Below are 26,654 nucleotides of genomic sequence, written 5' to 3' on the forward strand. Positions count from 1 at the left end.
CAAGCTGTATTTTTCCAAGCTGTGTTTTTGCACCAGAGAACCAAGATGTTTTTCTCACAGTAGACTAGACATGATAAGAGAGAGTACATGGGTGTTTTTCTTCGCTTGAGCTTGGGAACAGGAGTAGTCTTGGAGACCTGGCCAGTCTCCAAAAGGCTTGCTCAGTTTCCCAGGTCTGAGAGGAGGGGGCACACCTTTGTAACGAATGTAACAGGCTGCAGAGGGTTAGATTCGAATCTGCCGGACCTCGTGCTGGAGCTTGGCGCCAGCTGCCAGCAATCCCGTGTGGGTAGATGAATCTCTTTCTCGCGGCTGACAGGGGTCATCAGCTTGCAGACCTTAGAAAGATGAAGCTGTAAATAGTTCCCACACGGTGAAGTATTTGTTTTGCTTTGCATTCAATATCTTATAAATATAACCTGCTGTGTATATTGCAAACTGATATATTTTGTTTGATTAACGCGGGCTTGAAAGCTACTAATTCGTCATTCATAAATATTGTGGTTGGGGAAGAATTAACAACAATAAAAGTCTTCTTTGACCTCAGAAGTGCATTTCTGTTGTGTTATGTTAGTGCTTAAAAACTAGCTAAGAGGAAAGCACTACATTGTCACAGATGGAACATTTAGAATACGGGAAAATGTTTGTGTTTTTTAGATGTTAAAATGTTCATGCAGAGACCTTTTGCTAGACTATTTTCTAATTACAGTTCTGAAAACCTCTGGTTTTAAAATATTGCGCAAAATCTCATTCTATCAGTCAGTCTTTTACCAGACATTTGATAGGAATGGCTAGGGTTTTTTTTCTTTTAATTAATTTTGTAAAAAAAAACAAAAAAAAACAATGTATTCTAACTTAATTTTCTTTAAGTGCTCAGTTTAATGTAATTTAATTCTATTAACAGACAATAGCCCAATAGCCTTCCCCGAGTGAAGAACAAACCTTTCTCAAGCATTTGCAGTGACTCACAAACTAAAACAAGAGATGCTACCTGCCAAAGGTGTAAAACCAAATAAAAACAGCAATGAGCCTGCAAACCAATCAAGCAACTAACAATATCACATTAAATAACACGGTCCATTTAGAGTATCCTTCACTGTAGCCCAGTCTTAATGAGAAATAAAACTTCTCAACATAGCTGAAAACGATTATTAAGCAGATTTGAGGGTGTTCTGGTTGAACGCAAGTCTCAAATTTAATTGGGGTAAATCAATCCTACACCCAGTACAGCAATGGGGATGTTCACTGCTAATGGTGAATACTTATGTAACTGGAACCTCAAGCAAGTAGATGGTTCTGACGGAGATCACAACAACATTTTTCTAAAATGAGACTGGCTTGAAATTGGACAATATATGCTTAATTTATAACATATACATTTCATGATTTTACTTAGATATTAGTAAAGCATAATACCCTGTAGTTGTGTCCCCTATATACTGCAAACAAAGGATGTTGTTTGCTTTAGAACCTTGTGCCATTAGGGCCTGGTGTCAACTACAGTTGCAAGCACTGTATGCCAGCTACAGTCTGGTGGCATGTGGGAGTGAATTCAAATTCAAATTCGATGAAAGGGGAAAGTAATTTTTTTTTAAAACACAAAGATCAGACTGAGAAAAATGTAGCAGAAGATTGCAGCACAATGCCACACGAGGAGAACAAAACTGGTTTTCCACGTGGGTGCTAGTTCAGTTCATCAGATTGTCTTGTAATTTTCACTTACACAAATATACTCCTTTAGAAAAAGACACACAACCCCACCCCCAAGCACAGTATCAGCATGAAAACACATTCCACTTGTGTGCTGCAAAGAGATCCACAAAATATTATTAAGAGTATCAGGAAGAGGTACCCACACTCAGGAAATGTTGAAAACCATGTGTTTATGATGCATTGCCACACACAGTTACTTAAAAAAGTTTAAGTAATGGGATAGGGTGAAAAGGTCGGTTTTCTTTTTTTTTTTTTTTAACTTAGAAATTCACTGAAATAAAAAGGTTAAAGTAATGCAATAGCTTGGTGAATTTGTCAATGACAACATTAACATTTTAAAGCCAAACAAATAAAGAAAAAAAACTGTACTGCTAATGACCTCACAACATCACTAATGACATCATCCAAGCTTGTTTTGTACACATTGCTCTATAAGCGGCTATAGCATTGGAGTTCTGAAACTAAGCACAAAATAACTCAGAACACAAGGCATCATTAAGCCCATCACAGAAACAACTCCATTAGGTGTAGAAAGCATGGGCTATCTGCCACATAGGCCCTGTACCATACACTTCACAGGTAGTGTAGTTCACATTAACAATTAACCACAGATACAGTGGAAACCCTAATTGAGTACAGTGTTCAATCTGTATGAAAATTTTCAGAGAAAGCCAAAATAGTGAATGCCAGTTCTAAAACAAATGCCCTACTATGGCCAGCTTTTATTTGTTTCAAATCCCTGACACTCACCAAACCTACATTGAGAAATGAAGTTGATATCAGCAGAGAATTGGGTACTGTGAACAGTGTTTACTCTATGAGGAGTTTATGCTATACTACACTGTTCGCAGAGTCGGGTATAGTCTAATCCCACACCCTACTATGCACATTCATTTTCAAAGAGAGGGGTATTAGCAGGAAAGAGAGTCCCTGGACAGAGCATACTATGCATGCCTGTCATCCAAGGGAGGTCTCAATTGAAAGACCAATCTCTCTCCACACACCATACTACACACACTTGTCATCTGAGACAGAGCTGCAACAGGACAGGCAAGACCATATACACAGTCTAATACGCACATGTATCACCTGAGATATAGGTCTGACAGGAGAGGCTAGTCCATGTATGTACACACCTTTGTACGCACAGCCATCATCTGAGAAAGAGGTCTGATAGAGGAGGCCAACCTATGCACACACCCTAAAACATACACTTGGAACGGGAGAGAAAGAGAGAGAGAAAGAGAGAAAGAAGTTAGTGGAGAGGCAGTCTCTCTCCATACACCCACTATGCAAACCAGTCATCTGAGAGAGAGGTCTGAAAGGAAAGGCAGTCCAAGTAAACACCTTAGTACGCACTCCTGTTATCTGAGAAAGGGATGTGGAAAGAGAAGGCAATCCATGCAGACACCGTACTATGCAGACTTTTAATGTAAGAGAGAGGTCTAAGGGAAGAGGCCAGTCTCTCCTCACACCCTGCTACACACACCAATCATCCAAGAGAGGGGTCTCATTGGATAGGCCAATCCCTCCACATAGAGTACTATGTACACCCATACGCCAAAAGACCCGATTCAGGCGGAAGACTCCTGATTTTTCTAAGCCAAAAATGGCTTTATTTTGTCTGCAGTGAAGTCAAAGGGGGGAAAAACATTCTCAGATTATTATTTTTTTTAGCATATCCCACTTTGCTCCACTAAAATGTTGCTATGTATGTACGGACACCTTTCATCTGAGACAGAGGTCTCTGTGGAGAGGCTAGTCTTTACCCACACCCTACAGTACACTCCTGTCATGTAAGAGATAGGTCTCAATGGAGAGGATCCTCTGTCCTACATACAAATATTTCCTTACAATTTTGTAGGGATTCCACAATACTCTCATTAAGAGAAGCTCACAAGCTTCAGGAAGAGAAGCTTGCTGCATGTACACCTGCAATCTCACGAGAGGCTTGCAAAACACACATAGAAATTACTGAGGTGATTTATGATCCCACAAGCCTCTTGCGAGACCCGGGCGGTGAATTACTGGACCTCCCACGAGGAGTTTCACAATCCCACAAGAGTCTTGCGGGATTAATATAGGAGGTAGTTAAAAAAAATAAAAAAGGCCATAGTTCAAGCAATAGTTTACATTGTTGCTGCATGGCTTAAGAAGTGTTGTGATGTGAAGGGGTGCTGAGCCAGAGAAAGCTCAGTTTGTTCTTGGTGATTTGCAGGAGAAGGAACCCTGCTGGAGTTGCACTCAGCAGAAGTAACAATTTGGAACTGAGACAAACTGGTGCCTTCAGCTGTTTATAAGAAACTGCCCAGGTAATTAGAAATTCAAAAGATCAACGTTGTCACTGAGAAATTCAATTAGCTATAACTTTAACCTTTGTTTTTTTTTTTTTTTCAGTGAAAAAAATATATACATATCTATATTCACTCAAAACGAAAGCTTAGAGGGGTGTTATAGTTCGGTTCAGATATAACATGCACACATCCATAAAAACATTATTTTTTTTAAAACAGTTACACTTATCCTTATCTCAATACACTATAACTTGTGCTTTAAAAGTAAATTTAACTCACTCCCCCGCCATGCACGGTTTACTTATCAATACGTTTATTGCAAATGTTGCCGTGATACTATCAATGATGTCACGGAAGATGTCATTACTGATATATTATATGGGGGTAAGTAGCAGTGCATGGTGCAGGCTATAGTTACCTTAGATCATGAGTTAGAGTGTCTTGAGATAAGTATAAGCGTCCAAAGACCCCAGTAGGCATCCAACACCATGCCCTACACGTCCTTTGGCCGTGTGCAGCGTCGGTTGGCCGCAGTCCTGGCCTGTGGACAACCCCCACTAAGCATCCAAACCTGCGCCATGCATGGCCACCACAGGGCTGGGCGAAACAGGAGGAGCTTCAAGATTATTTTGTGCATTTGCATACTCATAGCAATTAATAGGATGAAGGACTGGCTCTGCTCTCACCAGGAGAGCCATTTACATCAAGTAAGTGCTACTTTGTTTGGTGGAGATATGCTCATATTCCTCTACATCAGGAACGCTCAGGGACTTTTTGGTAAGCAGTCCATCTAGGTGGAAAAAGACGGAAAGACTGTTGCATAACACTAATGTATATGGGACGGGGCAAAACAAACAGAGCTTTGAGGTCATTTTGCAGACTTGTAATTAAAAGGATGAACAATGGACTTTACTCTCACCAGGAGAGAGGACCGGAGGAAAGATCCCATTTGCCACAGTCAATGAAGGATAGATTGCACTTCAACAAAGCAAAGATGCATTCACTGCCATCAAGTATTTCAAGGTGGATTGCAGAGAGAACACTCTTGCTTTGCCTTTTCGATAAGTTAAAGAAGTTGGGAGGATTTGTCCTTTACAGAGACAGAGCCTTAACTGGGGCACCTGCTATGCTTATATACATAAGTGCTTCCCGTTGAGGTTTAATTTCTGTGAAATGAGCATCAGTGCCAGAATGCTGCCTCACCTGCTTATTTTTCCAAAAAGAGTTTTGCGCTAAACTGTGGACTCTTCTAGACCACGGGGAGCTTCAATTCTCCCTGCGATCCCCTTGCTCCTGCACGCAGGGAGCAGCAAGAAATGCTGAGATGTCATAGCTCCTGTCAAGTGACAACAAACTACTACGTACCGAGAGTGGGCACCCCGGGACATAGGAAGATGGCCCTGCGGGGTGGCAGTCCCTAGGGCTATTAATGGCTCCAGGAGGGGGTGGCAATCCCCAGGGTCATTAATGGAGGGGGGGGGGGCGCATAGGGCCAGACCCGGAGAGGTGGTCTCCATGGGTGGGGGAGGTGGGAGTTTACATGGCTCCTCGCCCCCTTTATTTGGTAGTTGTGGCCCACGGAAGGGTGTGGTCCATCAGGCCATTAATGGCTCTAGAATTGGAGGCCACGTGGCCCACATCCCTTCTTTTTTAGAGCCAGACCAGGGGAGGTGGTGGTACCCCAGGGCTGAAAACATCCCCTTTCCTCCTTTATTTGGTATCTGTGCCCCCTTGGAGGCGGTGGTCCCTTGGGCCTTACAGGTACAACGGGGGAGGTGTCCACAGCCCCCCCAATAAAGCTCCAGGGAGGTGGCTGTCCCTGGGGCTCTTAAGAACCTCATGAGGGGGGTCCGCACAGCTCCCCTCCAATTTATAAATGAAGCCCTGGGAAGGTGTGTCAGCAGCCAATCGGATATCAGCATGAGGACCACAAGATTCGCAGAGGATCCGCATCCCTAGACATCTATATTCTTTAGCTTTAAATATCTCCAAAACTACTGAACGGATTTACACCGAATAACAAAAAGGGCGCTTTCTGGACCAAGATCTAGACATGAGAAAACTGCATGAGAAAAAAAGCATTTTGGGACCTCCTCCCCCCACCCCTCACACAACCCTTTTTCTTGCTCCTTGGTTGACGAATAACCCCAAAACTTGCAAGACAGCAGCTGAAGTGAGTGGTGTACTAGTTTTGAAAATTTTGTGAGGTTTTAATCATACTGCGCCAAAGTTATTGCCAACATATAAAAAACATTTCCTATGGAAACTAGTCCCATCTTTAACTACCTACTGTTTTCTGTACTTGGTCGCTGCGCTCGAGGAGGGCTAACCATCGGAAAAGGCATAACGTATGCGTGCCTTCCACTAATCAAAAGAAGCGGATTCTAACAGGCAAGCCAACTTGCCAATAAAAGACACTGACGTGATGTCGACGGGGCTCCGAGCCCTTTTCTAATACCTAAAGCGTCTCGCTAGCGATACACATGCGACGCAGGCTCGACCCTAAAAATGGAACACTGTGATTGGTTAAGAGGCCTGTTTTCCCCCCAGTCAGCCTTCTTGCTCCTGCGAGAGACCCCTGCAAGTGCTGCAGGAGCGACCACCCCGATTGGCTGGCTGTTAGTGATTTAGAAATTAAATGGCTACTATTACTGTATACTGGAAAAAATTTAGGTGCTGCCAGAATGAACAAAAATACTCTAAAAAGGGGGCAGGAGAAAGGCATCCTGTCCCCCTAGTGACAGAGAAGGTCTGTAGTACATAAGTATTGTAATACATAAGTACTGTGATCAAAAGAAATGCGATTTTTTTTTTTTATTGAAATCTTGTGGGACTCTCATGGAATCATGAAAAGTAGAAAGGGGTAGGCGACCTCTCAATACACTACAATAGGAGAAAGGCATAATGTCCCCCTAGTTATTGAGAGGAGGTTTGTAAGATACAAGAACTGATGAAAAAAATGCAAAAAAAATATTTTTTTTAATGTTGCGATCTTGCGGGATCATGAAAACTTGAATGGAGTATGTGATCTCTTAATACACTGTCACTGTAGCAAGCACTCTTATTGGAGATTGCATTGTTTAATAGAGCCTACTCTCATTGTCCATCAGCTTGGGCAGAGATCTGAGCACAGACAGCACTCTCTCCTCACACCCTACTTAGTACGCCCATCAACTTGTCTAGCGGTGAGACCCATCCCTCCTTACACCTTACTATGCATACCGGTCACCCTAGGGCGAGGTCCCAGCAGACAGGCCAGCCTTTCCCCACATTCTATTCTGCGTATTTGTTGTTCCAGGGAAATGTCTCAGTGGAGAGGCCAGTCCCTCTCCAAAGTCTACTACACATACTTGTCACCTGGAGGTGGCCTCCCCACCATCTATTACACACACACCTGCCACCCTGGGGAGAGGTATTAGCAGGGAGGCCACTCCCTCCACTCTCTCGACTACGCAAGCCTGCCCCCAAGGGGAGAGGTCTCAGTGAGAGGTCAGCCTGTCCCCACATTCAAGTATGCACATCTGTCACCCTAGGAAGACGTATTAGCAGGGAGGCCATTCTGCCCCTACAGCCTAATATGCACATCAGTCACCCTGGGGAATGTTCTCAGCTGAGAGACTGGTCTCTCCCCACACCCTACTATGCACCCTCATTTCCAAGGGGAGAGGTCCCAGTTAGAGGTCAGTCCCTCCTCACATTCAACGATGCAAACTTGTCATCCAAGTCAGAGCTCTCAGCAGATGGGCCAATTCCTCTCCATAGCCTACTACTCGTACCCATCACCCAAGGGAGAGTTCTCAGCACAGATGATAGTCTCACCCCACATTCTACTGCACACATTTGTCGTATAAGGCGAGTCCCTACAAAAAGTCTACTGCGCTTACCTCTCACCTGGGGAGAGATGCCAGTGGAGAGGTCAGTTCTACCACACACCCTACTAGGTATGTATGTCCTAATGGGAAGAGGTCCCAGCTGGAGGTCAGTCCCTTTCCACACTCAACTATGCAGGCCCTTCATCTGAGAGGTTTCAGCAGAGAGGTCAGTCCCTCCCCATACCCTACTACACACACTTGTCATCCAATTGAGAAGCCTTAGCAGAGAGGATTGGCTTTATGCATTATAATAAAACACTACTTTATGTTTAAGAAACAAAACACAGTAGAAATTCACTGAAAAAAACAAAGATTAAAGTAACATTATAGTTAGGTGAGATAAAAAGAAACGTTTTTGTTTACAAAGAAACCTTAGAAATTCACTGGAAAAAAACAAAGGTGAAAGTAATGTTACATTTAGGTGCATGTCAGTGACAACATTAATGTTTTGAACGGGGGGACACAGATATTCACCAGTTATAGTTAGCAGAGCTAACTATAACATGCACCCCTCCATTCACTGCGTATGGCATATTCTATTACTTAATTTATGACATCACTGATTACATCATCCAAGCTTCTTTTGTACACATTACTCTATAAACTAATATGTCATTAGAAGCCTGAAAATAAGTACAAAATAGATCAGAATAAGATAAACATTATTGTCATCACAGATACAACTCATAGGTGGAGCAAGTTTGTGTTATGCGCAACACTGACCCTATACCATACACTTCATGGGTAGCTTAGTACACGTTAAGAATCAACCACAGATATATGGGAAACTGTGTTCTATCTGTACACAACTGTTCATTGAAAACTAAGTTCCGTCTTAACTTCGGTTCCAAAACAAATGCCCTAGAGTGCACAGATTTAATCTGTTTCAAACCCCTCAGTCATCAAACCTACACTGAAAAATGAAGTTGATACGAGTAGTAAAGTGGGTACTATAAACAGTGTTTATGCTATGGAGACAGTTTACTCTCTACCACACTGTTTGCAGGCAGTGAAACTCTCATGAGAAATACACCACAGACTATTAAAAAGTATCTACTAAGAACAGTGTTCACTATGAGCAAAATCTGTCCAAAGAGAAGCTAGTCACTTAAAATAACCAAGATCTCCAGGTGCAAAAGATCACACAATCTGCAAACTTCAAAATGTGGTTAAAACTTAAAGACAGCCCATCTTACGAAGCAAAAGAAGCACATTTACATAAGATGTTATCTGGTGCACGCAGTCTTCTATGCAATGTAAAATAAATTGTCATGCTGAGACGATTCTGTCTAATAACTCAAGGATACTTCCAATACTTAGCATGTAGTACGCAGAATCTTCGCTCTGTTAGAAACATTGTCTGTAGTACCAAAAAAAAAACACTTGTGCGGAACATGCTGTCACCTGCACACCGGGTTACTCTTTTATAAGGCTTTATAATGTGTTCAATACCTCTACACACCTCTGATGTATTAGGAACATATGTGTTCTGTCAACACTTAGAACCATTAGCTGGGCGCAGGATGTACAAAAGTAGGTAGAACTATAAAGCAAACTAACACACTCATTGGATGATGTCGTCAGTGATGTCATAAACACGTCACAAGTGATATTATATGTGTGGTTATAAGCAGACCACGGTGGGAGCACAAGTTATAGTTAGATATGCTAACTATAGCTGGTGCATTTCTGTGATTTTTCTGAGTTCAAAATGTTAATGTTGTCACTGACATTTGCCTAGCTACACCATTACTTCAACCTTTGTTTTGTTCAGTGAAATATGTCATACAAATGGGATAAAAAGAACAATATTTTAGTCTCACTGTCATGAGCATCCCTGGCACTGAAGGGAGCTACTTTCTGTGCACATGTACTACTTCTAAAAAGTAGTAGAATGATGTCAGTCATATTGAAGTCAATGGTCAACTAACCCTTTGTCTCATGCCATTTGCTGCAGTGTGCGGAAATAAATGTGAATGATACTAAAACAGGCCAATGAATGATGGCGGCTATCTGAAAATCCCTATAAGTATATTGTATATATAATTTTAGATAAATCAGAAGGTCTTGGCTAATACCAGACCTAAAAAGGTTTGATTCACCCTTACCTGTCAAAGAATTTATGCCACCTCTGTAAGGTAATGGTGGAGCTCAGGATACTGAAAGCAGAGCCTCAATTTCTATAAAAGAATCAGACACTGTGAAAATATTCTCTGAATTAATTGCTACTGATTAAGATTAACATGGTTTCGCTCTCTGGTTCTTATTGTGCTTTTTGGATGAAGAAGGAAGATAATATTACCTTACTACACGCTCTGGTGCGAATACTAGCACTAATGCCATTCAAAATGAATACTATCCGGTACTTTCAAGTGAGTTTTTCTTAACCAGTGAGTAAATCAAGTGTTTTTAGATATTCAACACAAACACACCGGCCTGAGATAACCCAGTATAGCTTAACTATTTTAGATCATGTATGAAGACAGGGTCAGCTGCTAAAGCTAAGGGTTATGCCAAAGACAATTCCCTGAGCGGTGCCTTGGCTACTCCAGAATGATCCTGGCATATTCACTAGAGTTCCAAGAAAAGGACACTCCTCTCCATTACTGTTAGTACTGGCAAAGCATTGAGCATGTCATTTGGTACTGTTCGACACCTAGCATGGCATCTTGATAATCAGTTTCTGCGCGTCGAGGTTCCTTACTTCTAAGCAGATAGTATAGGTCTCAGAACAAGCATGCTGAAATCTTACTGGGAATCGACAAGCTGGGCTAACTATTATCAAGCCAGCTACCAAATTCCCCTTACCTGGGTGTGTCAGGATCTCTAACAATACTAGCCACTATTAGGGCACCCATATGTGATTGCTTTTAAGGCCCATCAAAATAAATTCCACAGAAGGAAAGCAGTCACCAAGAGCTGATTCTAGACCTGGAAAAAAGCATTAGGAGTTCAGTCAAGGGAACTGATTACTGCAAGAGATGTACAGTTTTAAGCCTTTCGTAAATGGCATCCCTGTGAGAATATTTTCAATGCAACCAGAATTTTAAAAAAGCATATAAAAACATGACCACTCAAGAAGACCATATATTGTGGAGGTGGAGAGGTGCACCTAAAAAGTGATAGTCCCTGAAAAGCAGTTACCAGCCTCCAGCCTGATAGACAATAAAAAAAGAAGAATGTGTAGTGGTTAACGATGAATACTCAATGCAGCATGATTACTCCCACATAGGCACAACAAATTATTTAAAAGTGAGAATGCTCGTTTTTAGGTCGAGCACACAAGCGCTTTGACCTGTTAGTATTGTGGGCTTTTAACCACGCCCATCATTTTCACTCGTTCGTGGGCTTGCCTTTCAGAACTCACTTGATTTAATTGGTAAATGCTTTACGTGTGTTTCTCCTTGAGGCTGCTTTTGTCACGCTATGCAGTCTGCCTCTGTTACATGGATAACTGCACAATTGCTGATATAATTCAGCGTGGGCAAACAATTATTTTCTTTGGTCTCGCTGCTTCTCTCTGCCTGCTGGTCATGGCACTCAGTGTGAACAGGCACAGCAGCGTGAACTCGTATGAATCCTCCCTGTTTATTCAGAATATTTTGGACGGATACAATGCACTTTTAACTTTCCTTCCACCCTCGTGAAAATAAAATATCCCTCTCCATTCTCTATATTTTTTATGCTGTCGCGTCCCTTGTATACCACTGTTGGGGGCCTTGAGCGCGTTATAAAGGTTCACAAAATAAACAAATCATAAAGTGCCTGCATTCTGGTGTTTATTCCATCCTAGCTTGGCGGATTGAGTTTCCTGTCCCTTCAGCTGACACAAAAGCATAGCATAACACAACACAGCATAACAAAACACAACCCAACCCAACAAAACACAACCCAGCATAACACCACAACATGGCATACCATAATACAACATAGCACAACACAGCATAGCAAAACATAACACAGCATAACATAAAACATGACAACACAACATGGCATACGACCATACAACATAACACAATACAGCATAACATATCATGGCATACCATAATATAATTTAACACAACATGGCACAACACAACATAGCATATCATAATACAACATAACACAACATAGCATGACACAGTAACAACATAGCAGAACACAACATAATATAATATAACACAGCAAAGCATTACATAACACAACATAGCATAACCCACACAATTCCACGCTACACCACATACATCCACACCATTTTAAACCAAAACACATGGATAAAAAACACTCATTTACAACGCCTATAGCTCTAACTCTAGCAAATGCGAGACCGATTGTATTGCAAATGCTTGCTTAAAAGTTGATTCTGGTCCTGCCTTCCAGTGAAGGCAATTAGTAACCAGTTAGGAAGGACTGGAAGAAGGGTAATGGGAGGTGGGGTGGGTGGGGTTAGAATGCAAGAATGAATAAGGTAAAACCTTTTCAAGGGCTAACAGAAAGTTGTGTGGTGATGTATGGTCAGTGTGTGGGCGTATTGCTTAAGTAGTGCGGGTGATGTAGGGTGCAATGAGAATGCAGAGGGTGTACTTGAAGGCATTACACTGCCCTCACAGTGCACCTCTTAACACTCCCTGTGGCACACAAGATGCACATGCTCCCCCTCCCACACAGCGAGCGAGCTGCACCAACACAACTGTATCAAGAAACTGTAAGATAAGTTCTTCACTGCACTGATGTCCCCTTATCTCACCACACAGGGTTTGCTGCTGTAGTTTCAGATTCTTTAAACTTGTACTACGTTTTGGGGTAAACAGGCAAAAGGAAAAAGTGGAGGCAAAAGAGGTACAATGTTAGCTGCAAGTGAGAAAAATGGTGTACTATGCTAGGAGGGCTTATCATACTAGATGAACACATGAAAAAGTGATTTTGGAAAAATAAATCTATCAGAAAGAGGCACAAAATAATAGAAGTACTCGTTTAAATGTGATAGTTACAATATAAGTAAGCTCTAGTTTACTAGAACCATAAAGTTTATTATATTAATAATTTTGGAAATCAAATATTTGTGGTATTATTGATCGTATTCAGTCAGTCCGATTATAATAATAAAAATACAAATGCAGGAAAAGCATCACATTAACAGTGGCCTCCTGCATCTTTACAACAAAAACAGTATTGCTTCTCACTGTAGGACAGAGCTCTTTTTCTCGCCATAGTTGAGAGTGCTGGCATTTATCAGAGATCAATACGGATTTCCACTTAAACGTTTTAAGTGAGAATTAAGAATTCAAAGTTCAGTTTTGCTTCCGACTCTCTAACAAGCTGTAACGTTTATCTGTTGGCCATGAGATGCGGACATAGATGAAAATGTTTTATTATGTTGATTTGAAGGGCACTATCAAGCAGTAAAGTACCCTTAGGAATGGTTTGTGACATTATAAAATCTATTGTTATGCTTATAAGTGCGTTCTTGTAACAGTTATCTTGTCATCTGAATTTGTCCAACAGCAAGGTCTGCATTCAGGGCCGCCTCTATGGCGGTGTGACCGGTGCCACTGCACAGGGTTCTGACTTCTGGTAGGGGCCCCGTTTTTGCAGGTATATTATGGTTTAAATGCATCTGCTGTGGGGTTTCTTGCCACCAGCAATTTTCAGGAAACAATAAATATGTCAAGATAGCTCGTGATTATTGTTCTGCCTGGAAAGAGATCAGAGTTTTGCCTAGTGGAAAATTTAAGATAGCGCAGGGGGTAAATATGCTCGCTGCAAAGAACGTGTACCATGCAGATCGCAAAGTGCAAATAATGCTAATAGGTCAGTGGGTTACTACTTTTGTTAGAGAGGTCCTTTTTGTTACTTGCAGATTGCAAGTTAAAATCCTAATAAGGAACAGTAAGCTATTATGTGTCACCAAAGAACTGCATGCATACTGCAAGATATAGATTAAAGAATTAGGATTTTTTCCCCAGTCTTTCATTATCCTAATTTTGCACACAAAAAAAAAAAGTTTGTTTAGGTAGAAATCAATTCCTATTATTAAGAGAACCCCCAACCATGGTGTTCCGCCTTAAATGCTGAGTCTGTGCTTCTCCACACCAAGCACTTTTAAACTATACAGCCTACGAGTATGGATGACATGTGACTCCTACATCTTGTAGTCCTCAGTCTTACGTAACATTTCTGATAAACTGATTTATACACCTCTGATTGATTGTCTCTGTGTAACGTGTGTGCAATGTAAAGTGCTCTGACACCATCCACAGGTATGAGTGACACTATAGAACTAATTAAATACACCTGAGAGAGAGTGGTTATGTAGACTTAAGGTTGCACTGTTAAATGGTGGTTAAGGGAATCCATTGCGGAGGTGGTCATCGGAGGGCACCAACAAACACTGTTGCACAGGGTACCACCAGCGCCAAGGCCGGCCCTTAAGGCATTACATCGTCTTTCTGGAGCGTGTCTAGGGCCAGCTTTGTTCTAGGCCAATGTGAGTGATTGGTGGTGGGGAGCTGAGAAGTACAGATTCATTTTATATTTATTTTCAGTTGTGAAGATCCATTAAAATAGTACTCCCCAGCTCTCCTTTCTCCAAGCAACATATAGTAAGGAGATTGATTTAGATCGATTAATGACCAACAATCAAATATACGATTTGCTGGGGAAAGAGGATGCATCAGGAAAAGACAGTCCAAGGTGATGGTTCTCACAGACTCTAGCAATGGTCCTGGACCCAAACAAGTGTAACCAAAACATGGGCACAACGAAGTACAAAGTCTCTGCACCTGGCTGTTGTAACCCTTCCTGAAGCAGAATCTGTGGACAGACAAAAGGGAAGGACACGCCTAGTAACTTCCTCTCCTTTAACAACAGGTACAGTTTTCACTGCTACCAACCAACAAATGACAGTTTCAGAGAATACCTATTCTGCAGCTATCATCTAAACAAGGACTGCACCGATTTGTAATGGTAGCTCTACCTCCATCCTGGCTCCAGAAAAGCTGTCAATACACTTCCACTATCTGGAGAAGCTGTATCCACTCTCCATTTTGTGTCATGGTAAACCAGAGTTAATCTAAAATGGATCCCACTGATCCCCATATTCTGACTCTTAAGACACACAGAGGCCTACTACCATACATGTGCTACAGACTGACTGCACATATATGCAATTGACATGGACACAAGGTGTCAGCGCAAGAATCTGAGTTTCACATAAAACAGAATTTTATAAGAGAGTTAAACAGACCATACTCCATTTGATACAGCAAGAGGGGCCAAATTATTGATTCTCAAAAATTTGGTATCCTACCGCCACCACTTTAGGCGTTACCCAGGTTATGGACAGTAGTCCTGCGCACACTATTAGGGCATGCTATGTCTGCTGCTTCAGGTCGCAGAACAGGTTCTGAAACTCTTATTAGCATGGGAAGGTCTAGGCCTCTGGGCACACACTAAATTAGCGTGGTGCCAGAGACAAAAAAATTAAGAAACGGGAACTGTGTCGCAAGTAGTTCGGCACATGCATGACTACCATACTGGGGACAATCCATCTTAACTTCCATGCATATCAAACCTAATAAACAATAAAACGGATCAAACGGCTGCCAGCTACAGAAGAGTAATACTCTCTGCATTCGCACTACCCTTCAGCAAGTATTATATGGGCGCAGAAACAGTGGTAGGGTGGGGTCAACGATCCGACGTCCTATATCCGATTTTCCTCAAGATACTCCTGAAATTGTTAAGCATTCCGCCTTGGTGGTGTCCACTGCTAAACGTCTGTGCTTAAGGATCTCCTCGGATTACCAAGCAAATACTGCTAGTGTAGACGAACAGTTTTAATTTTAGCAACAAAACAGGTAGTTTCCCCAGTTATATATATATATGCTACAGTAAAAAGGAACACATGTATATATAGACAAGATAAAGTGGCTGTAGTCTACCTGTCATACCATAAGTTTTTGTCTACTCCGTGTCTCCAAATTTAAGCAGGCTTGAGTGATGCTAAACGTTTAACATAGGGTGATCACCCATCCGTAAATTTCACAGACTGCCCGTAATTTCGCCCTGCCATCCGTTGTCCGTGATGAAAGGCTTAACGGATGCCATTTGTCCGTAATATTAGCCTTTCACCAAAAGGACAAAGGACGGCAGGACGAAATTACAGGCAAATTAGTTTCCCCAGCTGGAGTGGAAGGCAGGGGGTCTCCTGTGATGGGAGGGATGGAGGGGCAGACAGATAAGAAAGAGACCTTCTTGCCAGGGTATCTCCTTCCCTAAAGAAACGCAAATGTGGGCAACTGGTAAATTTGCAAATGTAAAGGGGCTTGAAAACCTGCATCCACTTTAACCAAAGGAGTCACTTGAACCTTTCTGATGGTAAATACATTTTCTTTTAGAGGTACTGCAATGGTGTTCCAAGGTGAGTTGGGGAGTGTGTGGTTTTAATGGAGTGTTATAAAAAAAAAATTGTACTAGGTATAAACTGTATATTATTAAAATCTGTATTTGAGAAGCACTTTTTTTTATTTAACCAAAATGTATTTGCACATTTTGTAGCAGCTCATATATGATGTAATTGTATTTACATAGCGTTTACTATCCCTGAGGAGGCGTTGAATGCATGTTTAAAATAAGGCCTTACACATTCACAGTTCTTTCAGGGGCCTCCGTACCTCATAGAACTAACAAACATTGGCAAAGCCAATAGGTCTAGTCTACGCAAGAGTTATTGCTTTTGCAAATGTGTTTTAGCCATGTTATACACCAGAGTGGCTGATGTTCATGGCTAAAAGTTAGTGGCATAGTGGTGTGGAGTGGAGTAGAGTGGCATAATAGCAGTAGCGTAGAGCCCAGTGATGCAGGGTACAGTGCAGTTGTTTAGAGTGCGCTGGCATAGAGTGTAGTGGTTTAGAGTGCAGTAGCGTGGGACAGAGTAGAGTGGCATAGTGCGGTGGAGTACAGTGGCATACAATAGAGTGGCAAAGAGTGCAGTAGTATAGAGTGGTGCAGTGGCATAGAGGGCAGAGTAGACTCGTGTGGCAGAGTGCAGTGGCGTAATGTAGAGTGGTGCAGTGCATAGTAGAGTATAGTGCTGTAGAGTGCAGTCGCATAGAGTGGAGTGATGCAGAGTAGAGTGGCATAGAGTGCAGTGGCGTAGAATGCAGTAGTAAATAGTAGATTGGTATACAGTACAGTGGCAGAGAGTGCAATGTTGCAGAGTAGAGTGTCAGTGCAGTGATGTAGAGTGGAGTAGAGTGGCACAGAGCAGTTGCGTAGAGTACAGTGGTGCAGAGTGGAGGGCAGTGGCGTGCAGTGCAGTTTTTTAGAGTGCATTGGCGCAGAGTGCAGTGGCATAGAGTGGCATGGGGTGGAGTAGAATAGAGTGCAGTGGAGTAGAGTGACATACAAGAGTGGCAGAGAGTGCAGTAATGCAGAGTGGTGCAGTGTCAGAGTGCAGAGTAGACTCATGTGAGATAAATGTAGAGTCCCAGACATACACTCTAGTGCTGTGAGACTACAGACAAGTTGTGGGTACCTCACATCCTGACATTAGGTGTGAGACTGTCACCCACACCATCTGTCCTGTCTCTTTAATTTTTTTTTTAGGTTGAAAGTCCATGGGCGGTTGGGATAAGACAGGTGTTTTTGTTCAATTTGTTTAAACTAGCATATGGTTAATTACCTTAATCTTTCCCAAACTGTTTGCCAGGGGTTTTAAAATGTTCAGAAACATAATCAAACATTTGCTGTTACTTTCTCTTCAAGAAAGATTGTGTAGATTTGGGTAGTGGGGGATGGCCTTGCCGCAGTACTGAAGGGCATTAATTTACTACTGAACAAGGACGTAATATGACATCTGAATGTAGCATACCAGGAGGCAATCACAAAAATAGTGCTATGTTAAAAAAAAGAGTAAATAAATGCACTGACAACGTAGTGAGGCATGGCCTCTCTTGCGTGTGTCTGTAAAACTGACGTTTGTTATTGAATTTTTGTCCTGAATTTTGACCCTTTGTCCTGAATTTTTTTAAGTCCTGTCCAGAATTTACATTAATGCCAGGTGGTCACCCTAGTTTGACACTAGCTAAGAATGTTCTATCGGACCCAAATAAGTCGGCTCCCACACTTCCACGTCTTGAAGCATATTGAACTTTGGGACTCATAACTGGGAAATTGCATGCTATCCTTCCGAAGCAAGGCAGTTTGAGGACTCTTAAATATATTAATAGAATTTTGCAGGTGGTGACCGCGAGAAAACAAGAAAAGATAAAACATGCGTACCTATGTCTTTTCTAAAATTATTTTAGAAAAACATACTGTCAGTTCAGTCCTGTCAACATCACCTCTGCTGTGAGGCCAGTTGGACAGCATTTACTTAAAAGCTTTATTACTCGGGTACCAATATCATGATACAACGTGAAATTTAGCTGCAGACGAGAGGAGCGTACTCCTATCTAGACTACGGAACGTGTAGTCGAGTAAGTGTAAAACGCAGGTGAGGAGTGTATACTTCATCGTTTAAACTAAGGCATGGAGACAGACTGAATCTGGGTGTATCCGTGACTCAGTTCTTCTTTTAACCACTGTCGCTGCGTGGTAGCACAAGGAATAATGCCGTAATGTCCGTTCTTACACAAACCCCACGAAGTAAGTGGTCTCATTTCAGAGATGAAGGCACAGGATCGTACTAGCAGCACTCACACAAAATCCACGAATTAAACAATTCTTATTTAACAAAGACTCTGTGGAAAACCAGACCCCTCCTCCCCAGTCTATCCGAGCATACGCCATTGGCCAAAACCACAAGCAACAACCTACCGAGACTCGGAATAGGAGGCCAAATTATTGACAAATGTTGAACTCTACACATTCCGTGAACGATAACCAAATACAGCCGCAGAAGGTTTACCTGGGTCGGAAGTAAGGTGACCACCTGTCCACTACTTGCAGGGATCTCCCATGAATTCAATTTAATATCCGCCGTACATTATTGTTATTTCAACGGATGACATTTGTCCGTATATCAGTACTTCCGGGTCGTATGGAAGCCAATCATAAAGCTGAACACAGTCTGGAGCCGTGTGCAGAGTAGGGGAGAGTCGCATTATGTATGGCGACCTCAGATTGGCTATTGGGAGTAACTCAGCCAATCCCAGTGCGCGCGCTGAACTCTGAAGTTCTTATTGGTTGTGGATCCGCACGTGCCTCTGTGGTTCATAAACAATATCTCAGTAGTTCACCTGTTCATCAGCTGTTGGAATAAGTAACGCAGGTCGGAGGTGGCAGGGCGAGCCTTGGTTTATCTGTCACGGAATGAACTGTAAACGTCAAGCGGATCTGTGATTTTCCTGTACTACTAAGATTCTGGAGAGGGAACTAGGAGGGGCGAGGAAGGGTGTTGGTCCGTGGCCTGGCAACCAGGGATGAACACAGAGAGGGTGGTGGGAGTGCGTGATGATCAGCTGCCGGAGACGGACTCCCATCCTGCTGTGCCTGCCACCGCTGAAGTTTATGGCACTGACACTAGGCCTGTGGCTGGCAAATGGGCCTCTGCCACCCATGTGGCATACTTTACATTTGAGAGCAGGGGATACGCCACTTTTTGTGTTACAGGGTTCCAGGCACAAGTCCTAAAAAAGAAGTGGGGGAACTAACCTAGTTAGGCGGTATATAAGTGACAACATGGCGTGTGACATGGTACGTGGCATCACAGTTAGTGCCATCACAGCCCATGACCTCACAGGAAATGACATCGCAAGACGTGACAAAAGATCTTAAGACCTCACACATATGTTTAGCAAGTCTATGGTGAGTGTATTTGAGCGCATTACAATATTTAACAAGATTTTTTAAGTCAGAGTTCTGCCAAAGAAGTGATGCAACTAAGACACAAAATCTGGTAATCAATTTATATATATATATATATATTTTTAAACTCTGCCACAAATAAATTTCAACCAAGAGAAATGTGGGAGTAATGTGTTCTGCTTAATTGTTTGCAAAGTCTGCCTTTTAAAATATCCTATGGGGTTAAGCCACATGCTGCATAGTCCTTAGTGTGCCCAGTAAATCTTAAGGAATAATAATAATGGTAAGATAACTTGGGAGGTTGATGCACTTGCTTCAGAGATCTGTATTTTGTCTACTCCCAGTTTTGAACCAAAGTAGCATAGAAGGTTAATATGTCTCCTGCAAATCACACCATGTGACATGCAGATGACAGATTTTTTTAATGTAGATGGGTAAGTGGGTTACTGCTTTTAACACAAAGATCCTTTTGTTACTTTGTGGTATTTAAATTATTTGTTTAAACACTGGGACAGACCAGTACATACAACATTCTTACTGCAAATGCATATGATTTATATACAGGGACTGAACAAAGTCAAAAGCATGCCTCTCTTAAGTACCTGCAAAGTAATAACAAACTTTGAGCCTTTGTTTCCCCTCTATTGCATTTGCAGCAAGGTGTGAGTTTCCAGATGGCCCCAACCGTAATACTTAATCAAAAGGAGGCCTGAGGGCCCCTTAACTTTGGCCTTTGTTTTGGGCTCAGCTGGAAGTTAAAATAAGTCTAATCGCTGCCTGCAGGTTGCTCGTAATGAAAGCAGGCAATGTGCAGGCACTGTAGAATGTGTCCCAGTGTCTGAACATGACACCAAACAAGTTCAGCCTATTTCTATGGGGCCCAACTTCTTGGCAGTGGACATGGTGGCCACCCTGTGAAAAGAGTGGGTAGACGCCGTCTACTCATGCGCACCCCCAACTTGTGCCCTTCCGGTTTAGGGTTGGCTAACTTCTGTTATAAATTTGCAGGACCCGCCGCATGCATGGAGACACCTTACATGTATAGAATCATTAGAAAATGTAAGGGAGCAGGAGGTTTAAGGGGGAGCATTTTGGGGGGTCTAATTAACTTGAGACTTTTGCTGCCGAGCTTGATAATGTTTAATGCACAGTCTCATATTTTCAGAATTCATGTTATTTAATCATGTTTGATCTTATGCCACTAAGGCAAAACAAACATTAAAAGCATTCATAAAAAACTTAAATTCTTAGCTCAAACCTTATAAAAATGAATAACGCCAAGTGCAGCCATAATAAGCATTGTGCAAATTAAACATTTCCTTGTAGCTTCACATTTTTTTTACATGGGACCGTTAACAAATTCTGAGATTTTTTTACAGTATTGCGTTTACCAACCAAATTCCTTTTAGTATAGTTTCCATTACTAGAAAAGACCTCAATACCGCAAGTATTAACGGATCATCAGAATATTACAATAAGGAATACTATACTAAGAATACTACAAAACACAATATTTAGATTCTATAATATCGCAGTATAAAGTGCAACCGGTAAAGAAAATGCTTCAGAGTGGTCAAGTGTAGATATAAGGTTGAAAAGCATAGTACTGGGTACTCAGCCCAGATTGTCCCACGTAAAGCCACTCAAAAAGCTACAAGTGCCAAAGCTGTAATTTAGCCACAGTAATTAGCCGATAAAGTTTAATTAGAAAGATCCTCTCAAACTTGAATCCTACATCATTTATCACAGGCTAACATTTTCAAGTGGTTTCTTTCCCGAACCTTACCTAAAAACTTTCCCAACATAAAACATGGTTTCATATTTCCGCATGTCATTATATGAGTCAATGGGTCTTTAACACGACAGAAATGCAATGCTCTAATCACAGGTAGTATAAGCCTCTTTCTTTCCAAATTGAATGCCACACAGAATTGTCGCCACTGCATAAGTGACCCTTGACCTTTAAACAGAACGGACATTCAGAGGTTTTTGGTTGTCCGGAGCCGATGCCTCCTACTTTTGCTTCCCAGAATAGAAAAGCGGGACTTTGTCTCAGCGTAAGCCTCAGCATTCATCTGCTGATTTTCTTTATCTTAATGGCTGAGAGATATGCTTGCATTTGTCTGCTGTATTTAGTTTGCCTCAAGTGATCCAACTGTTTACGCTTCAAGCAAACCTCCAGATTGTGCCTGACTGCAGCCTCTTTAGCCAGAGATTTTATCATACTTTTCCTACTTACAGTTGATATGTCTTTGTTTTACGAAAGAGACTTTTTACCTAATGGTCACATTATTTTATGTATATTATTGAGCCAAAATACCGATTTCCTAGCTACCAAAAACTAATCTGAATATATAACTCAAAGCCTCTTCCTCTGCTTTAAGAAGCCTGAGCTATTATTTTAATGAGCGCTGAAAGTATTTAGACCTGATCCACTCTTTGGATGCGATTAACAGTTTTTTTCTCCAGAATTTGACTTCCATTTAGTAATAGATTGACTATTTTCAGAACATGTTTCCTTTAACACTTCTGCAGTGTTACACACAAAAGAGAGATCCAACCTTCTCTGTGCCGCAGCTGTCACTTTGCTTTTTTCTCACAATTGATCAATGTGGCTTTTGAAATTAAAATTGCTTGTGAAGACCATTCCCAAATACATATAGGGGGTCATTCTGACCCTGGCGGTAAAAACCGCCAGGGCCAACGACCGCGGGAGCACCGCCAACAGGCTGGCGGTGCTCCCATGGGCATTCTGACCGCGGCTGTCAGAAATGGAAAACCGGCGGTGTACCGCCGGTTTCCCGCTGCCCTGGGGAATGGGGATTCCGACCCCCATACCGCCATCCTGTTCCTGGTGGTTTTGGCCGCTGGGATGAGAATGGCGATATGGGGTGTCGTGGGGCCCCTGGGGGCCCCTGCAGTGCCCATGCCAATGGCATGGGCACTGCAGGGGCCCCCGTAACAGGGCCCCACAAAGATTTTCAGTGTCTGCCATGCAGACACCGAAAATCGCGACGGGTGCAACTGCACCCGTCGCACCCCTTCCACTCCGCCGGCTCCATTCGGAGCCGGCATCCTCATGGAAGGGTGATTCCCGCTGGGCTGGCGGGCGGCCTTCTGGCGGTCGCCCGCCAGCCCAGCGGGAAACCCAGAATACCCGCGGCGGTCTTTTGACCGCGCAGCGGTATTCTGGCGGGCCCCGCCAGGGGGCCCATAATCCTTCACAAGCTCGGGTTCACTATCAAGCCAACATTTCAGAGTTGTTTTCCAGTTCTGCTTGGTTGAAAACATCATCACCTTAGTTTAACATGCATTTAATTTGAGATCTGAGCGGCACAGTATTTTAAACATTTATTGAGTTGTTTTTGCACTCCAACCATGTTTTGATCAATGAGAACTGTGTCATTGACATAGAATACATGAGAAATAGATTCTTGCCCTAGTTTTGGGGGTAACGAATGGACAGATCTTAGGGCCAAAGAACGTCAGCAATGTATGTAGAATAGAACTGATGCCAGCATGCATCCCTTTTGAAGATCGTTAGGCGTCATTATTTTCCTGTTCAGCGCCCCATTACCCCCTAGCTCAAACCTAGTCCATGAGTCTTCATGCAATTGAATTACTAGTTTAAGTAGGCCCATAGGTATCCTCCATTGTGCCATTTTACTCCGCATGATGTTTTGGTTTATGGAATTGAAGGCAGCCATGAGGTTTATAAATGACATATAGAGAGACTGCTTTTTCTGAAGGGCATACTGTTCCACCAGAATCTTTAGTGCCAGACATGCTTCAGCCATGGAGTAGCCCTTCTTAAAGCCAAACTGGATCTTTAGGAGAATATTCTCTTTTTCTACCCACAGTTCGAAGATGTTTAGAAGTTGCTTAGCATATATCTTGCTTGGAATATCTAGTAAAGTAGTCATCTGATAGTTTTTTGTAGACTCGTGCAAACCTTCTGTGAAGATAAGGGTCCTTACAATGCCCTTCCAAGATTATGGAATAGTGTTACTTCTGATCACTGTCTCATTGATGGTATTTTAAACCTGGGCCCACAGTTTCGGGTTAAGCTTCAAAATGTTGGCTGAAAGGCAATCAGGGCCTTGGGCTTGTGTTTTTTCAGCTTTTTTTATGTCTGTTTCTACTTCCTTCACAGTAGATATTGTCTTCCCATCTTAACTAGCTGCCAAAAATCCCCCCTCTACCATGATCCTCTTGAAGAAATCCATTTTGCTATTGGTCGCTTTCGCCCCATAGAGATCAGAGATGTATTCCACCCAGGTTTCTTTTCTTACTGGGTTAACATCTATTTTTCTCACATTGCCCATTATTTGTCCAACTAGGTCCCAAAACCTCCTGGTTCTCCCTTCTCTATGGGCCAGTATTTCCTCTGTCCATTTTGATTCTTTATCGAGCCATTTAGCCTTTCTGACTGCTTTCCTAAATTAGAAACCCACCTTCAGAGGGTCCCTTACAAGCTGGGTAGTTCACTGGGATGGGTAGACACCACCACTAGATGTTACATCTAATACTAACTTTAGCACTTTCATTCAGTGAAATTTTTCGGGGAAGGTAGTGCCTTGGCCTTTCCTTCAGAAACACTGCTCCCTCAGTTGTGGTCTAGTGGGATAGTTGGAAACTGTGAAACCTGGCGATATGGGGCCTGATGTACAAACAACAGTTGTAAACTGGTTTTCAATTGCTAAATAAGGTGATGTTTATATACAAATTTATATACAAAAGAATATCTAATGGTGTATTTCACAACATTGCACACAAAATCATACCGACTAAATTACAAATTCTTGATTTTGCAGTAGAAGATATCGACGCCCTAATTGCGATTACCAAACAATATTTAAATTCATATGGATTCCCAAGTAGGGAATTTGTGAGAACACAGCAATTCATGCACACAATACCATTGATTGAAAGCAGGTGATAACCAGGTGCAAAGAAAACACGGAGGCCGAAAATGCATTGCCAACTTGCACTATGGCTCCACTCTGAGGAGGATATAGATTCTTGTAGCCCAACAGAGGAGCAAGTGGAGGAGGAGGAGAGAGGATTTTCATGTGAGGGTAACTCTATTTGAGCAAACAGAAAAGGAGGTTTATAATAGTTGGTGGTTTAGCAAACAGTTAGTTCTTACTTTAATTAATGAATTAGGCCTTGTACAATGCAGGCCTATACAACACAGTAGAGCAATTCGCACCCTCATGCTGGTTGTGTGTAGCTTACATCTTTTAACATCTAGAAGCTACCAAAGTACAGTTGAAGTAGGAGGAGCGACAGCCCAGGGTGCCTTATCCAATTTTTAAGGAATTTTGTAGATGCAGTATTGTGAAGAGTTTATTCTCATATTGCATTACAGAGTACCTTTGCTAAGATGGAAGCTCCAAAAACCCATTTTAATGGCATATCTAATTTCTCCAAGTGATTGCATGTGTGGACGGTACCCATGTTGTAATATTTCCACCCTCTAAAACAAACATTTGTATATCGAAATAGAAAGAGTCACCACTAGTTAATTACAGGTAGTGTGCAATACTACATGCCTGATCACAGCATAGGTGCTCGATACTCAGGGAGCACTCATGACTCTTCCATCTTTAGACATTGTGTACTGTGTGAGCGATTAGTAAGAGGAGAGCGTCAAGGCAGATGGCTTTTAGGTGAATTTTAATTTTATGTAACCTTTTTGTTAAACTGTGTGTATTTTAAAAATGTCCAAAGTAGGTCTTTTAAATGTCAGATGACTGCGCATATGCAGTACAACGATGGATAAGAATTCCATACTTCAATCTACGGATACCTAGACAAAAGAGATGCATTGCTTCCCAAAAACAAACAAGAAGCATTATAGCGTGAACATGTGGCTTATTGAAGGCCATGATAATGATAGCTGTACATAATTGGGGATGCCATAGAATATGGTCCAGCAAAGTGCTGTAACATTACAGCCATGTGTGCCACATTGCATAATTTAGCCATCTGAAAAATACTTCCAATGGAACCTGCAAGTAATGAATCAGTAGAAGATGATATTGAAAACCCTCCTCAAATAACACCACAAGAACATAAAGATTCTTTCACTCCCAGGTGACATGTGAACATGGATCATGTGATTAACAACTACTTTGAAGGTACACATCACATGCATAATTTCAAAGACTAAGCAAATAAACCATATAGATTAGTAAACATGTTTTTCTGTTTATTCACAGACTCAGTTGAAGATAAAGAACTGTGTAATTGTCAACATTATAATATGGCTTTGTAAATACATTTTTGTTAAAAAAATATATAATTTTGTAACGTTTCGAGAAAAAAGGCAAATAATCTGTATTTCTATTTGAACCTTTGTTGTCCAGCAGTTGTTCTTTTGATGGAACGCTTCAACCTAGCTTCCAGTGCACTGTAACTTTGCATTCTCATCGCTGCAAAAGCTGCTCACACTTGAGGTCACCTCAGTTTGTCCTACCAAACCTGCTGCCCTAATTCCTAAACTAGGAGTTTGCATTTCCTCTGTAGCGTTTGCTATTGGACTTGTCTCCTTGCTACATCGCCACTGTGGTGTACTAGCTCTACCTGCATCCTAGCAGTTCTCTAGTTGGAGTGGCTGCAGCCCCGCTTTCGAAAGAATATTTAAATGTTTGGCAGCAATTGTTCATGTGTCTCTCTAGACACCTGTGTTATGCAGAGTCTTGACCCATGTGTGTGACCATATCCTTCATAGCCACTGTCAGTTATTCAAAGCCAGATCTAATGGCTGCATCACCTTCAGAAATTGTTCTGCCTAGTTTTACTATCTGTCTACTCAATTCAGTGGTAGCCCTTTGCTGCTGTCATAGAATTTTCAACATACATTGTTCTAGTACATGGAATTGTCCTGTAGTAGTGGTGGTTTCCTTGACTACACTAAGGGCCAGACTCACCTTGGCAGTTGGACCACCGCAGATGTGGAAGTCTAGCTGCCACATTACGA

General features: G+C 42.0%; 1 protein-coding gene across 1 annotated transcript in view; it reads right to left on the minus strand.

Annotated features, from left to right (window-relative positions):
- RSPRY1 (ring finger and SPRY domain containing 1) overlaps positions 1–18,898 on the minus strand; it is a 155,603-nt gene extending 136,705 nt beyond the window's left edge. The window contains exon 1 of the mRNA XM_069217218.1: positions 18,771–18,898. The gene's annotated coding sequence lies outside the window, so the exon portion shown is untranslated. The remainder of the gene's footprint in view (positions 1–18,770) is intronic.
- Between the last annotated feature and the right edge of the window lie 7,756 nt (positions 18,899–26,654).

The sequence above is a fragment of the Pleurodeles waltl genome, chromosome 12 (genome assembly GCF_031143425.1).
Source record: "Pleurodeles waltl isolate 20211129_DDA chromosome 12, aPleWal1.hap1.20221129, whole genome shotgun sequence".
Lineage (NCBI taxonomy): Eukaryota > Metazoa > Chordata > Amphibia > Caudata > Salamandridae > Pleurodeles > Pleurodeles waltl.